This window comes from Lactuca saligna, chromosome 2 (assembly GCF_052625555.1).
Source record: "Lactuca saligna cultivar CGN05327 chromosome 2, ASM5262555v1, whole genome shotgun sequence".
NCBI classification, from domain to species: Eukaryota; Viridiplantae; Streptophyta; class Magnoliopsida; order Asterales; family Asteraceae; genus Lactuca; species Lactuca saligna.
This window is the reverse complement of record NC_136418.1, coordinates 50,039,633-50,053,059: the sequence shown is the minus strand read 5'-3', so window position 1 is coordinate 50,053,059 and position 13,427 is coordinate 50,039,633. Positions and strand designations below refer to the sequence as shown.

At 33.4% G+C, this 13,427-nt stretch overlaps 2 pseudogenes; both read right to left on the bottom strand.

Moving 5' to 3' along the window:
* Positions 1-2,254: 2,254 nt before the first annotated feature.
* On the bottom strand, positions 2,255-5,798 carry LOC145029704 (nodulin homeobox-like; annotated as a pseudogene).
* Positions 5,799-5,914: 116 nt separating this feature from the next.
* LOC145029703 (nodulin homeobox-like) lies at positions 5,915-9,289 on the bottom strand (annotated as a pseudogene).
* Positions 9,290-13,427: the final 4,138 nt, after the last annotated feature.

Sequence of the window (13,427 nt, the reverse complement as noted above, 5' to 3'; positions counted from 1 at the left end):
TTTCTTTCCCAAAAAGCATTGGGATGGTCATTACAAATGTTTAAGGAAAATTGGTTTGTTAAAAGTTTAATTTTTTCCTGTAATTTAGGTTGTTCTAACTGTTCATCTATTTGAACCGTTCTAATTTCTTCTTTAAGAAAGTTTATTTGGTTTTTCTTTAAATTTAACTCATTGATCCAGATAGAGTAAGGGTCAGAGACAAAATTTAATATAACAGGTTTATTCTTATAGGATCCTACAATTTTATTTTTATCAATAGTTAGAGGTAATATCATTTCCAAAAAGGGATTTCCTAGAATCATTGTATTACTAGTCATATTTTTAATTATAGTGAAATTAATAGGTATGCAGACATTTTCTGTACAAATTTTTGCATCTGTTAGTTTATATCTAATATCTAATTTGGAACCTGATACTTCTCTTAACGTATGTGTCGATTTTTGAAAATATTTTGTAGGTATTAATCCTTCTCTTATGCAATTTAGATCTGCTCCGCTGTCTATTAGGGCAACAAAATTCCTTTGATAGTTGTAAGTAATAAATAGATTAATTGTAACATGCCATTTTCTAGATATTACTAGTTCCATTGATTGAAGAGAATTATTATCAGTATTATTGCTAGCACTAGCATCCTGGTTACTTTGTAATTTTTCTAATTTATCAATTCTTTGATTATTTATTAATTGATCCTTTTTTATTTTGGATATATCATGTTTTAGAGATTGAATCTCATCTTGTAAGTCTTGTACTGTAGGTATATTAGTAGAATTTTAATTTCTTCTTTCTCTTAACATATTATGTACATTTTTCATTGAATAAATTCCTTCTTCTTTTATATTATGTTCCTTGATAGTTAAATTTTCTAGTATCTTCTGCCTTATTTCTGGATCATTTACTTCTTTTAATAAGTCTGCAATATCATTACTAATTACATTTATGGTTAAATCTTCTTTAAATTGAGATTGGATTAGATATAATTGATGATCCATGTTACATGAACATTGTTCTAGATTATCACAATTACATTCAATTTCTTCAGAATCTGAATTAGAATCATAATCTGTTATGTTGATATCAGAATTATTGTCTGAGATTTCCTCTCCGTCTGACGAATTATCTATTAAATTTATTAATTGAAGTTTTATGTCCTCACTTATATCCATATTATTAATTTGTTTCTTTATTTTTTTATTTTTGCATTTATTAGCATAATGCCCAGTTTTTCCACATGAAAAGCAAGTAGGAGGTTTTTTATTTTCCTTTTTAATAAATTTCTTTTTTATGTGTTTATCTTTTCTATTAAAATCGTTATGTTTTCTCTTATAAAATCTTTTTTTCTGTTGGAATTCTTTTCTCTGTTTCTTCTTATTTTTACTGGTTTCTATTCCGAACTGATCACAAAAGTCTCCTAATTGTCTTTTTTCATTAAGATGTTGGGTTTTTATTTGATGGTTGAGTTTTATTTCACTACATAGGGCCAAACCTTCCTGGATACAAGTTCCTATTAATTTTCCATATGTGTAATCTTCGTAAGGAATTGTATTATCTATTCTTAGTTGGTTTTTAACTCTTTCAGCAAAAAGATTTGGCAAACCATCTATGAATTTTGATTTCCAATAAACACTATTACAATCATTAAGCTCCATAACTCTACTTAAAAAAGTATCCTTATACCATCGAAAGGACGTAAGAGTTTTACAAAATAATCCATTTAATAAGGTACGAATGTTTTCAGAATTATCTGACCATCTTCCTGTAAATTGTTCTATTATGGTACAAGTAAGAGTGTATACCACATTGGGAGTAGTTATTCCATTTTCTGTTTTTACTGTATTAAGAATAGCTTGTTGAGTTTTTTCATCAACATAATTATCCCACCAGCCTTTTAATTGGCCAGTGAATCCGGCAATTAGCATGTTAGCTACTTTTTTATCACTATTTCCTGTATTTTTAGCAATTGTGCTATACATTAACATTCTATGAATCATATTATATATTTGTCTTTCAGGTAATCCTTGTAATGTTAATGGTTTAAAAGCAATTTGCACTAAACCAATATGCAAGTAATTATAAATATGTTTGTATTTATTAATATCTTGTGGAGTTATTAACTGAACTGTCATGTCATCTTCATTCATAGTTAAATTCTCTTCTGTAGTTTTAACAGTTTGGATAAAACCTAATTCTTCAAAAGTTCCTAATTCATAAATGAATTTAGGTTTGATACTAGGAATAGTCCATTTATTAAGAAGGTCTAAATTTTTTGGTATTTCATATTCTTTTCTCCATCTGTATGCATAACATATTGGGCTTCCAAGTTTCTGTTGTGTTGACTTCCTTGACCTTGACCACCAGAACCAGATGGAGCCTGGTCAAAGAACTCATCAGGACTCTCCGGCGTGTCGGAAACCGGGTCCGTTCCTGACCCCCCACCTTGCTTCTCCCCGCCTGAAGCCACACGCGCATCCTTAGCAGCCGCACGTGCTAGTTTCGCCTTACGGTTATTCAACCAATTCTTGAGCTGCGAGGCAGAAATTTCAGAACCATGAAGACTAAGTTTATCAGCCCATATTTGAATTGAGGCAGCTTTCCTCTGCATGTCAGGCTCATTCTGTAAAGCTTGTTCAATCATGGTTACTTGCATGTGGTTCATTATGTTGCGTTTCCTTTTTCTCAGCTGTTTTTCCTCACTTGCCATGCCATTTGAATCCAATCCATTTGTTTCAATGTTTTGACCATCTCCTTCGCTTTCATGAAAAACCCTAGCATTAAAACTTTGAGGCAAATCAATCCGGTGTTCTTGCCTAACTAAAGCGTTAGATGGATCTATATTTAACTGGTTCAGTTCTTCCACAACTGAATTGTCAGAAACGCCCTTGTTCTCGTTTCCATGTGGATTTGGAGATCCTTGATTCCCAGCGTTACCCTCTTCGGTTTTGTCGATATTGGATTCTGGAGTAATTAGTGGATCCAGCTGAGAAATGAATACTCTAAACAGCTGTACATCATCCTGATTAAGGAATCCAGGAATTAATGATTCTGCATGAACCAATAGGGAACGCAGGTTTTGGCTAATGACAGCAGCCTTTTTAGCTCCAGCATCATTAGAAACTCCATATGGTAAATTAGGAATTTCCTTCTGCAAGCACTGCAGGAATGTATTAAGGAAGAGATCCTTCTCCTCTTTACATAAATCCGGAATAAAACAAGTGAGATTTGCTACAACTTTAACAAGTAAAGATGTTCTCTGAAACGCATAAGAAGTCCGAGAAACACGACACGCATTAAAAGTAGATTCCGGAACATCTGATGATGTCAGCACACCCAAAACCCATCCGGCTGCTGCCAACGAATCATAATCCAGAGTTGCATCTTCTTCTGAAATCCGAGACTCAGAGGAGCACCAACTAGACAGGAACTCCGCATGTGGTAGCAAAAATATTGTTGTCAGAACTTCAGTAAAGTTCATGGTGATGTAAGATTTAAAGTTAGAATCATCAGAGAGAATGTCTGTTAATTGCATTGCATTAAGTTGCAGAAGTCCACGTGGATAGGTTTTGTCAGAGAAAGCAGCAAGCCCATTCAGATCTCCACGAAACATTGTCTTCAACAATTCAAGAACCTGGAATATAGTTGACTTTGCTAAAGTCAAACCCGCAGTAGTGCTGGCAGCCACATCCAAGAAAGAGACGCTTTCTACTTCACAAAGATGCAGTAGAATAGACAAGACTTTTGACTTTAGCCTGGAAACAACAGCCATAAGATACGATTCTTCACAGAATGGTAATTTCATGATGTCATGAGCCAATAAAAGTATGCCACCTTCTCCGCATAGTTCCTTATTTTTAACGAGGCGCTCACGAAAGAATCTTTGTTGGCAAAGTGACTGGAGAAATTGAAGTGAAGCTTCACAATGCTAACACAGACGGTTGACTTCAGCAAGATTTGACCGCATGCCAGTATCAGTAAACTGAGACAACCTCACTTGAAGAAACTGAATGTCTATGTGGACAGCAGCAAAAGCTACAGGCAAAAATATATCAACCTTAGGGTGTGCAAGAAGGACTAGTGCAAGTTCATTCCATTGTGAAGAAATAAAGGCTGTTAACAGATACAAACTGCAGGCCAACAGTGCTGAATGCACCAGAGCAAGTTGACTTTCCTTTTTAAAGCTAGCAAGAATAGTGATTAGGTAAAAGATCAAATCAAGCATCTGTTCAGATATTTTCAGATCATCAAGCAAAATCTGTTCAAGTTTGTTGTTGCGGGGTGCAAGATCACACAGGGAATGTAATAGTCGAATACCACCTAACAAGTACCTGAAGAGTTCTTCATCTCTCTTAGAAGACAAAAGTTTTGCAATTAGGTGAATCACAAAATTTCTTGCTAGGGCTTCCACATCGATCTGATTTGAAGATCCAGTGCTGGTAGTCCATTGAATAGTATCATTGTCTGCATCCCTAATTAACTTGCTAAGCTCTTGAGAACTTAGTGTATGTAACTCTTTGATAGCTAATTTTTCTAGTATCTTCTGCCTTATTTCTGGATCATTTACTTCTTTTAATAAGTCTGCAATATCATTACTAATTACATTTATGGTTAAATCTTCTTTAAATTGAGATTGGATTAGATATAATTGATGATCCATGTTACATGAACATTGTTCTAGATTATCACAATTACATTCAATTTCTTCAGAATCTGAATTAGAATCATAATCTGTTATGTTGATATCAAAATTATTGTCTGAGATTTCCTCTCCGTCTGACGAATTATCTATTAAATTTATTAATTGAAGTTTTATGTCCTCACTTATATCCATATTATTAATTTGTTTTTTTATTTTTTTATTTCTGCATTTATTAGCATAATGACCAGTTTTTTCCACATGAAAAGCAAGTAGGAGGTTTTTTATTTTCCTTTTTAATAAATTTCTTTTTTATGTGTTTATCTTTTCTATTAAAATCGTTATGTTTTCTCTTATAAAATCTTTTTTTCTGTTGGAATTCTTTTCTCTGTTTCTTCTTATTTTTACTGGTTTCTATTCCGAACTGATCACAAAAGTCTCCTAATTGTCTTTTTTCATTAAGATGTTGGGTTTTTATTTGATGGTTGAGTTTTATTTCACTACATAGGGCCAAACCTTCCTGGATACAAGTTCCTATTAATTTTCCATATGTGTAATCTTCGTAAGGAATTGTATTATCTATTCTTAGTTGGTTTTTAACTCTTTCAGCAAAAAGATTTGGCAAACCATCTATGAATTTTGATTTCCAATAAACACTATTACAATCATTAAGCTCCATAACTCTACTTAAAAAAGTATCCTTATACCATCGAAAGGACGTAAGAGTTTTACAAAATAATCCATTTAATAAGGTACGAATGTTTTCAGAATTATCTGACCATCTTCCTGTAAAATGTTCTATTATGGTACAAGTAAGAGTGTATACCACATTGGGAGTAGTTACTCCATTTTCTGTTTTTACTGTATTAAGAATAGCTTGTTGAGTTTTTTCATCAACATAATTGTCCCACCAGCCTTTTAATTGGCTGGTGAATCCGGCAATTAGCATGTTAGCTACTTGTTTATCACTATTTCCTGTATTTTTAGCAATTGTGCTATACATTAACATTCTATGAATCATATTATATATTTGTCTTTCAGGTAATCCTTGTAATGTTAATGGTTTAAAAGCAATTTGCACTAAACCAATATGCAAGTAATTATAAATATGTTTGTATTTATTAATATCTTGTGGAGTTATTAACTGAACTGTCATGTCATCTTCATTCATAGTTAAATTCTCTTCTATAGTTTTAAAAGTTTGGATAAAACCTAATTCTTCAAAAGTTCCTAATTCATAAATGAATTTAGGTTTGATACTAGGAATAGTCCATTTATTAAGAAGGTCTAAATTTTTTGGTATTTCATATTCTTTTCTCCATCTGTATGCATAACATATTGGGCTTCCAAGTTTCTGTTGTGTTGACTTCCTTGACCTTGACCACCAGAACCAGATGGAGCCTGGTCAAAGAACTCATCAAGACTCTTCGGCGTGTCGGAAACCGGGTCCGTTCCTGACCCCCCACCTTGCTTCTCCCCGCCTGAAGCCACACGCGCATCCTTAGCAGCCGCACGTGCTAGTTTCGCCTTACGGTTATTCAACCAATTCTTGAGCTGCGAGGCAGAAATTTCAGAACCATGAAGACTAAGTTTATCAGCCCATATTTGAATTGAGGCAGCTTTCCTCTGCATGTCAGGCTCATTCTGTAAAGCTTGTTCAATCATGGTTACTTGCATGTGATTCATTATGTTGCGTTTCCTTTTTCTCAGCTGTTTTTCCTCACTTGCCATGCCATTTGAATCCAATCCATTTGTTTCAATGTTTTGACCATCTCCTTCGCTTTCATGAAAAACCCTAGCATTAAAACTTTGAGGCAAATCAATCCGGTGTTCTTGCCTAACTAAAGCGTTAGATGGATCTATATTTAACTGGTTCAGTTCTTCCACAACTGAATTGTCAGAAACGCCCTTGTTCTCGTTTCCATGTGGATTTGGAGATCCTTGATTCCCAGCGTTACCCTCTTCGGTTTTGTCGATATTGGATTCTGGAGTAATTAGTGGATCCAGCTGAGAAATGAATACCCTAAACAGCTGTACATCATCCTGATTAAGGAATCCAGGAATTAATGATTTTGCATGAACCAATAGGGAACGCAGGTTTTGGCTAATGACATCAGCCTTTTTAGCTCCAGCATCATTAGAAACTCCATATGGTAAATTAGGAATTTCCTTCTGCAAGCACTGCAGGAATGTATTAAGGAAGAGATCCTTCTCCTCTTTACATAAATCCGGAATAAAACAAGTGAGATTTGCTACAACTTTAACAAGTAAAGATGTTCTCTGAAACGCATAAGAAGTCCGAGAAACACGACACGCATTAAAAGTAGATTCCGGAACATCTGATGATGTCAGCACACCCAAAACCCATCCGGCTGCTGCCAACGAATCATAATCCAGAGTTGCATCTTCTTCTGAAAGCCGAGACTCAGAGGAGCACCAACTAGACAGGAACTCCGCATGTGGTAGCAAAAATATTGTTGTCAGAACTTCAGTAAAGTTCATGGTGATGTAAGATTTAAAGTTAGAATCATCAGAGAGAATGTCTGTTAATTGCATTGCATTAAGTTGCAGAAGTCCACGTGGATAGGTTTTGTCAGAGAAAGCATCAAGCCCATTCAGATCTCCACGAAACATTGTCTTCAACAATTCAAGAACCTGGAATATAGTTGACTTTGCTAAAGTCAAACCCGCAGTAGTGCTGGCAGCCACATCCAAGAAAGAGACGCTTTCTACTTCACAAAGATGCAGTAGAATAGACAAGACTTTTGACTTTAGCCTGGAAACAACAACCATAAGATACGATTCTTCACAGAATGGTAATTTCATGATGTCATGAGCCAATAAAAGTATGCCACCTTCTCCGCATAGTTCCTTATTTTTAACGAGGCGCTCACGAAAGAATCTTTGTTGGCAAAGTGACTGAAGAAATTGAAGTGAAGCTTCACAATGCTAACACAGACGGTTGACTTCAGCAAGATTTGACCGCATGCCAGTATCAGTAAACTGAGACAACCTCACTTGAAGAAACTGAATGTCTATGTGGACAGCAGCAAAAGCTACAGGCAAAAATATATCAACCTTAGGGTGTGAAAGAAGGACTAGTGCAAGTTCATTCCATTGTGAAGAAATAAAGGTTGTTAACAGATACAGACTGCAGGCCAACAGTGCTGAATGCACCAGAGCAAGTTGACTTTCCTTTTTAAAGCTAGCAAGAACAGTGATTAGGTAAAAGATCAAATCAAGCATCTGTTCAGATATTTTCAGATCATCAAGCAAAATCTGTTCAAGTTTGTTGTTGCGGGGTGCAAGATCACACAGGGAATGTAATAGTCGAATACCACCTAACAAGTATCTGAAGAGTTCTTCATCTCTCTTAGAAGACAAAAGTTTTGCAATTAGGTGAATCACAAAATTTCTTGCTAGGGCTTCCACATCGATTTGATTTGAAGATCCAGTGCTGGTAGTCCATTGAATAGTATCATTGTCTGCATCCCTAATTAACTTGCTAAGCTCTTGAGAACTTAGTGTATGTAACTCTTTGATAGCTAATTTTTCTAGTATCTTCTGCCTTATTTCTGGATCATTTACTTCTTTTAATAAGTCTGCAATATCATTACTAATTACATTTATGGTTAAATCTTCTTTAAATTGAGATTGGATTAGATATAATTGATGATCCATGTTACATGAACATTGTTCTAGATTATCACAATTACATTCAATTTCTTCAGAATCTGAATTAGAATCATAATCTGTTATGTTGATATCAGAATTATTGTCTGAGATTTCCTCTCCGTCTGACGAATTATCTATTAAATTTATTAATTGAAGTTTTATGTCCTCACTTATATCCATATTATTAATTTGTTTCTTTATTTTTTTATTTTTGCATTTATTAGCATAATGCCCAGTTTTTCCACATGAAAAGCAAGTAGGAGGTTTTTTATTTTCCTTTTTAATAAATTTCTTTTTTATGTGTTTATCTTTTCTATTAAAATCGTTATGTTTTCTCTTATAAAATCTTTTTTTCTGTTGGAATTCTTTTCTCTGTTTCTTCTTATTTTTACTGGTTTCTATTCCGAACTGATCACAAAAGTCTCCTAATTGTCTTTTTTCATTAAGATGTTGGGTTTTTATTTGATGGTTGAGTTTTATTTCACTACATAGGGCCAAACCTTCCTGGATACAAGTTCCTATTAATTCTCCATATGTGTAATCTTCGTAAGGAATTGTATTATCTATTCTTAGTTGGTTTTTAACTCTTTCAGCAAAAAGATTTGGCAAACCATCTATGAATTTTGATTTCCAATAAACACTATTACAATCATTAAGCTCCATAACTCTACTTAAAAAAGTATCCTTATACCATCGAAAGGACGTAAGAGTTTTACAAAATAATCCATTTCATAAGGTACGAATGTTTTCAGAATTATCTGACCATCTTCCTGTAAAATGTTCTATTATGGTACAAGTAAGAGTGTATACCACATTGGGAGTAGTTATTCCATTTTCTGTTTTTACTGTATTAAGAATAGCTTGTTGAGTTTTTTCATCAACATAATTATCCCACCAGCCTTTTAATTGGCCAGTGAATCCGGCAATTAGCATGTTAGCTACTTTTTTATCACTATTTCCTGTATTTTTAGCAATTGTGCTATACATTAACATTCTATGAATCATATTATATATTTGTCTTTCAGTATATCCATCTAGATTCCATTCATAAACATTTTTACCACTGTAACTATTATTAATTTCATATTCTTGTTCCTCGTGTAGGACATCTTGGGGACTTGGTCTTGGATAATAATATAATCTTTGGACAGGCTTTCTAGCAAATTTACCGTCGTAATTATTAATTTTATTTATTTGGGCCTCATCTATGTCTGACTCATCATCCGAGTCTTTATTTATGGTATTAATATGTAGTTTTTTCATTTGTTCTTGTATAATTTCTAGCATATAATCGTAGTTTTTAAAGGTAAGATTTTTGGGTCATAATATTGAAAAGGGACAAGTCATCCCTATACAAAGAAGTATAGATTTTGCTGCAAAATTCCCAGATGAAATAAAAGATAAGACTCAGCTACAAAGATTTTTAGGTAGCCTGAATTATATATCACTTTTTATAAAGATTTATCAACCGATAGTGCAATTCTTTATGACAGGTTGAAAAAGAACCCTGGTGCTTGGACTAGTAATCATACCCAAGTGGTTAAAAGAATAAAAGACAAAGTTAAAAATCTACCATGCTTATCTTTGGCTAATCCTAATTGGGAAAAGATAGTTGAAACAGATGCCTCTGAAATAGGGTTTGGAGGAATTTTAAAACAAATTCACCCTAACAATAAGCATGAATTTTTAGTCAGGTTTCATTCTTGGAAGTGGACTCCTAGTCAAAAGAATTATTCTACTACTGCTAAAGAAATTTTAGCATTAGTAAAATGTATTCTTAAATTTCAAGATGATTTATATAATTAACATTTCATTATAAAAACAGATTGTCAGGCAGCTAAATTCATGTTTAATAAAGACTTCAAACATGATGTTTCTAAACAAATGTTTACCAGATGGCAAGCTACATTAGCATGTTTTGATTTTGAAATTCAATACAAAAAAGGAAGTGATAATAGTCTTCCCAATTTTTTAACTAGAGAATTTCTGAATGAGTTATAGCCAACTAAGACAGTTATCTTATGATATCCTTAATACAAACAATTTAATTAATAAAGCGGAAATTGAATTAACCAACTTAACAAATGAACCATATTTCAGGAGAACAGTAATAAATTTAAGATTAATTGGTTTAAGAATTCAGCTCAAAAATCTTGAGAACAAACTTATATTACTCTCAAATTGACATTTTCAGGTAAATTTCTTATGGGTGACTCAAGATTACAAGTAAAGAATAATCTTCATTGTAAACATATCAGGGTCTTAGAATCATTTATCAAATGAAGTAAAAAAGATAAAGATAGACCAATAACAAGAACTGACATGAAACGATATAACATTATGTTCAAATATCTTCATAAGAAAATCTCAGAAACTACATGCTAATTTGCAGGATGAATTCCAATCGAGGAAGAGGCCATCCTTCATACAGGGGTGGTTATGGTAGAGGCCGAGGAAATCCTGCGGCTTCAAGCAGTTCTTATAGAACTGGAAATTCGTCACAAGCAGATAATCAGTCTCTTCCAATTCCCGGAAGCCCATTATATGAGGAGTTTAAAGCATTTTTAGAATCAAAAAAGGAAAACATTCCTTGCTTCGCCCAAATGATCACAGATGGTGAAACCATCAACGATAATTTTGAATATAAGGAATCATCTCATAGAGATACTATTATTATCTTAGAACATAAAGATATAATGCTTTATTTAGAAAATAATGATGATCCATGGTTTTTAATGACAAGATACTTGGATACAGCAACATACGCTGGATATTCTTATAAACAAAGATTATATTATGAGAATATTTTGAAAATAACTGGATCAGTTGAATTTTCTCATTTTACATCCGGAGGTAATACCAGTGTTTACAATTTTAGCAAAGCCATTATCAAAAAGATCATATCACCTGAGGAATGGGGATTGAGTACCCTTAAAGAAAAAGAGTTTATACTCCCTCCTTCGAAGATACCAATGAAATTTACATACTGGGATTATATTGAAAGCTTTCATAAAGCCTTCCTATATGAGAACCCTCAAAGAAAACATACTTGGTTCTTTAAAGTATGTGAAAAGGTTTATAACCAAAGTAAAGATATACCAAATTGGTTCAGTAATTGGTGGATCTCATATGGCCCAAGTATAGATATTCTCCCTGAGGAACCATTTAGAAAATTATATGGGGAATGGTTACGTGTCTTTCCTAGATACCAAAACCAAGCCGTTCCTTTGAAATCAGAAGGGTTGGAAGCAATATCTTCCATGCATTTTTTCATGGAATTTTCTATTCCGTGGATTTGGAAATGGTCCCCACATGTGGATTATACTCCCTCCAAATTTCCTTCTCTACAAAGGTCATATTTTACCAAATTCTAGCCTAAAATGCTTCATAAAAATCCAGAAACAAAAATTCTTAACGCACAGGAAACAATTGATCATATCAATCAGCAAATTAAGAAATACCAAGACCAGAAAAAATTCTCGGAAATAGCCTCCTCGACAGAAGCAGCCCCCTCAACTTCTCAAAAGGTCAATCTAACTAAAGAAGAAATAATCAAGTCATTCAGGTTATACTGTTCTGAATTAAAAGAAAACCTTAAAAGGTTTACAAAACATGAAAATGCAAAAAATGAAGGTTCAAGTGAAGATATTTCAGATAATATGTCAGTTGACAACCACAGCCAAACACAGTTTTTAGCGGGAGAATCCCAGCCAGATGATGAAGGATTTCCAGAAGAAGACCTCCCCATTGATTGCATGATTGACATGATTGAGGAATCAATCACTCAAAGAAAGAATCTTTCCAAGACAAAAAGGACAGCACCACAATAGACTCAAGGTGACAGGTGGATGGACCAAAATAAAAGAGGATGATATTCTTCAAAAATTATTGAAGACAAAGAATAATATTCGTCAGATATTATTAAAGCAAGGGAATCAAACAAAGAGTCATTTCTACTTTTTTAAAAGCTGTTTGCCAATGGTAAATGTAATAATTTAGGTTTTGTTTGTTTTTTTGTGGCCTCCTGATCTATTTAAGTAGCCTCTCTCTTATGTTTGAGAGAGGCTTGGAGCCATTTCTATATTTCTCTCTTGTAATCTACTCTTATAAAAAATCCTTCTACAATAAATAGTTTTAAATAAATTTGGAGTATCAAAGTTTCACTACAAGACAATCTTGGATTCACCTTTCTGGTTAGTCTACTTCCTTATACTTTCTTTTATTTGTAAGCCTAATGCAAGGCTAATTCGTTAATATCACATAGTATCCTCATGGAAGTAGTATTATGATCAGCAAATCATAATCAGATATGAGTAAATCAGATATCAGTAAAAAAAAAAAAAAAAAAAAAAAGTCTGGAGAAAAAGGCAAAGTCGTGTTTTAGCCCTGCTTTTATAACCACGGTGTTGTTTTAGGGCGTTTTACTCATTGACTCGCCTAGCCTGCCTGACTCTTCTAAATATTTTAAAATTTTCTTATTTTATTTTGTTTGGTCTAAAAATTTTACTCATATCGTTATGGTCCTGAAACATGGTCCGAAATAAAATACTCATATCATTATGGTCCTGATACCATGTTTCATGCAGGACCATTTATTAAGAAGGTCTAAATTTTTTGGTATTTCATATTCTTCTATTAACTGGTTCTTAATCAATTGTTTATTACTGTTTTTAAATCTATTGAATATACTCATAAAAAAATCGAATTAATATCACATAGTATTTCATGGCTCTGATACCATGTTTCGTGCAGGACCATAACGATATGAGTATTTTATTTCGGACCATGTTTTAGGACCATAACGATATGAGTAAAATTTTTAGACCAAACAAAATAAAATAAGAAAATTTTAAAATATTTAGAAGAGTCAGGCGGGCTAGGCGAGTCAATGAGTAAAACGCCCTAAAACAACACCGTGGTTATAAAAGCAGGGCTAAAACACGACTTTGCCTTTTACTCCAGACTCTTTTTTTTTTTTTTAACTGATATCTGATTTACTCATATCTGATTATGATTTGCTGATCATAATACTGCTTCCATGAGGATACTATGTGATATTAACGAATTAGCCTTGCATTAGGCTTACAAATAAAATAACGTATAAGGAAGTAGACTAACCAGAAAG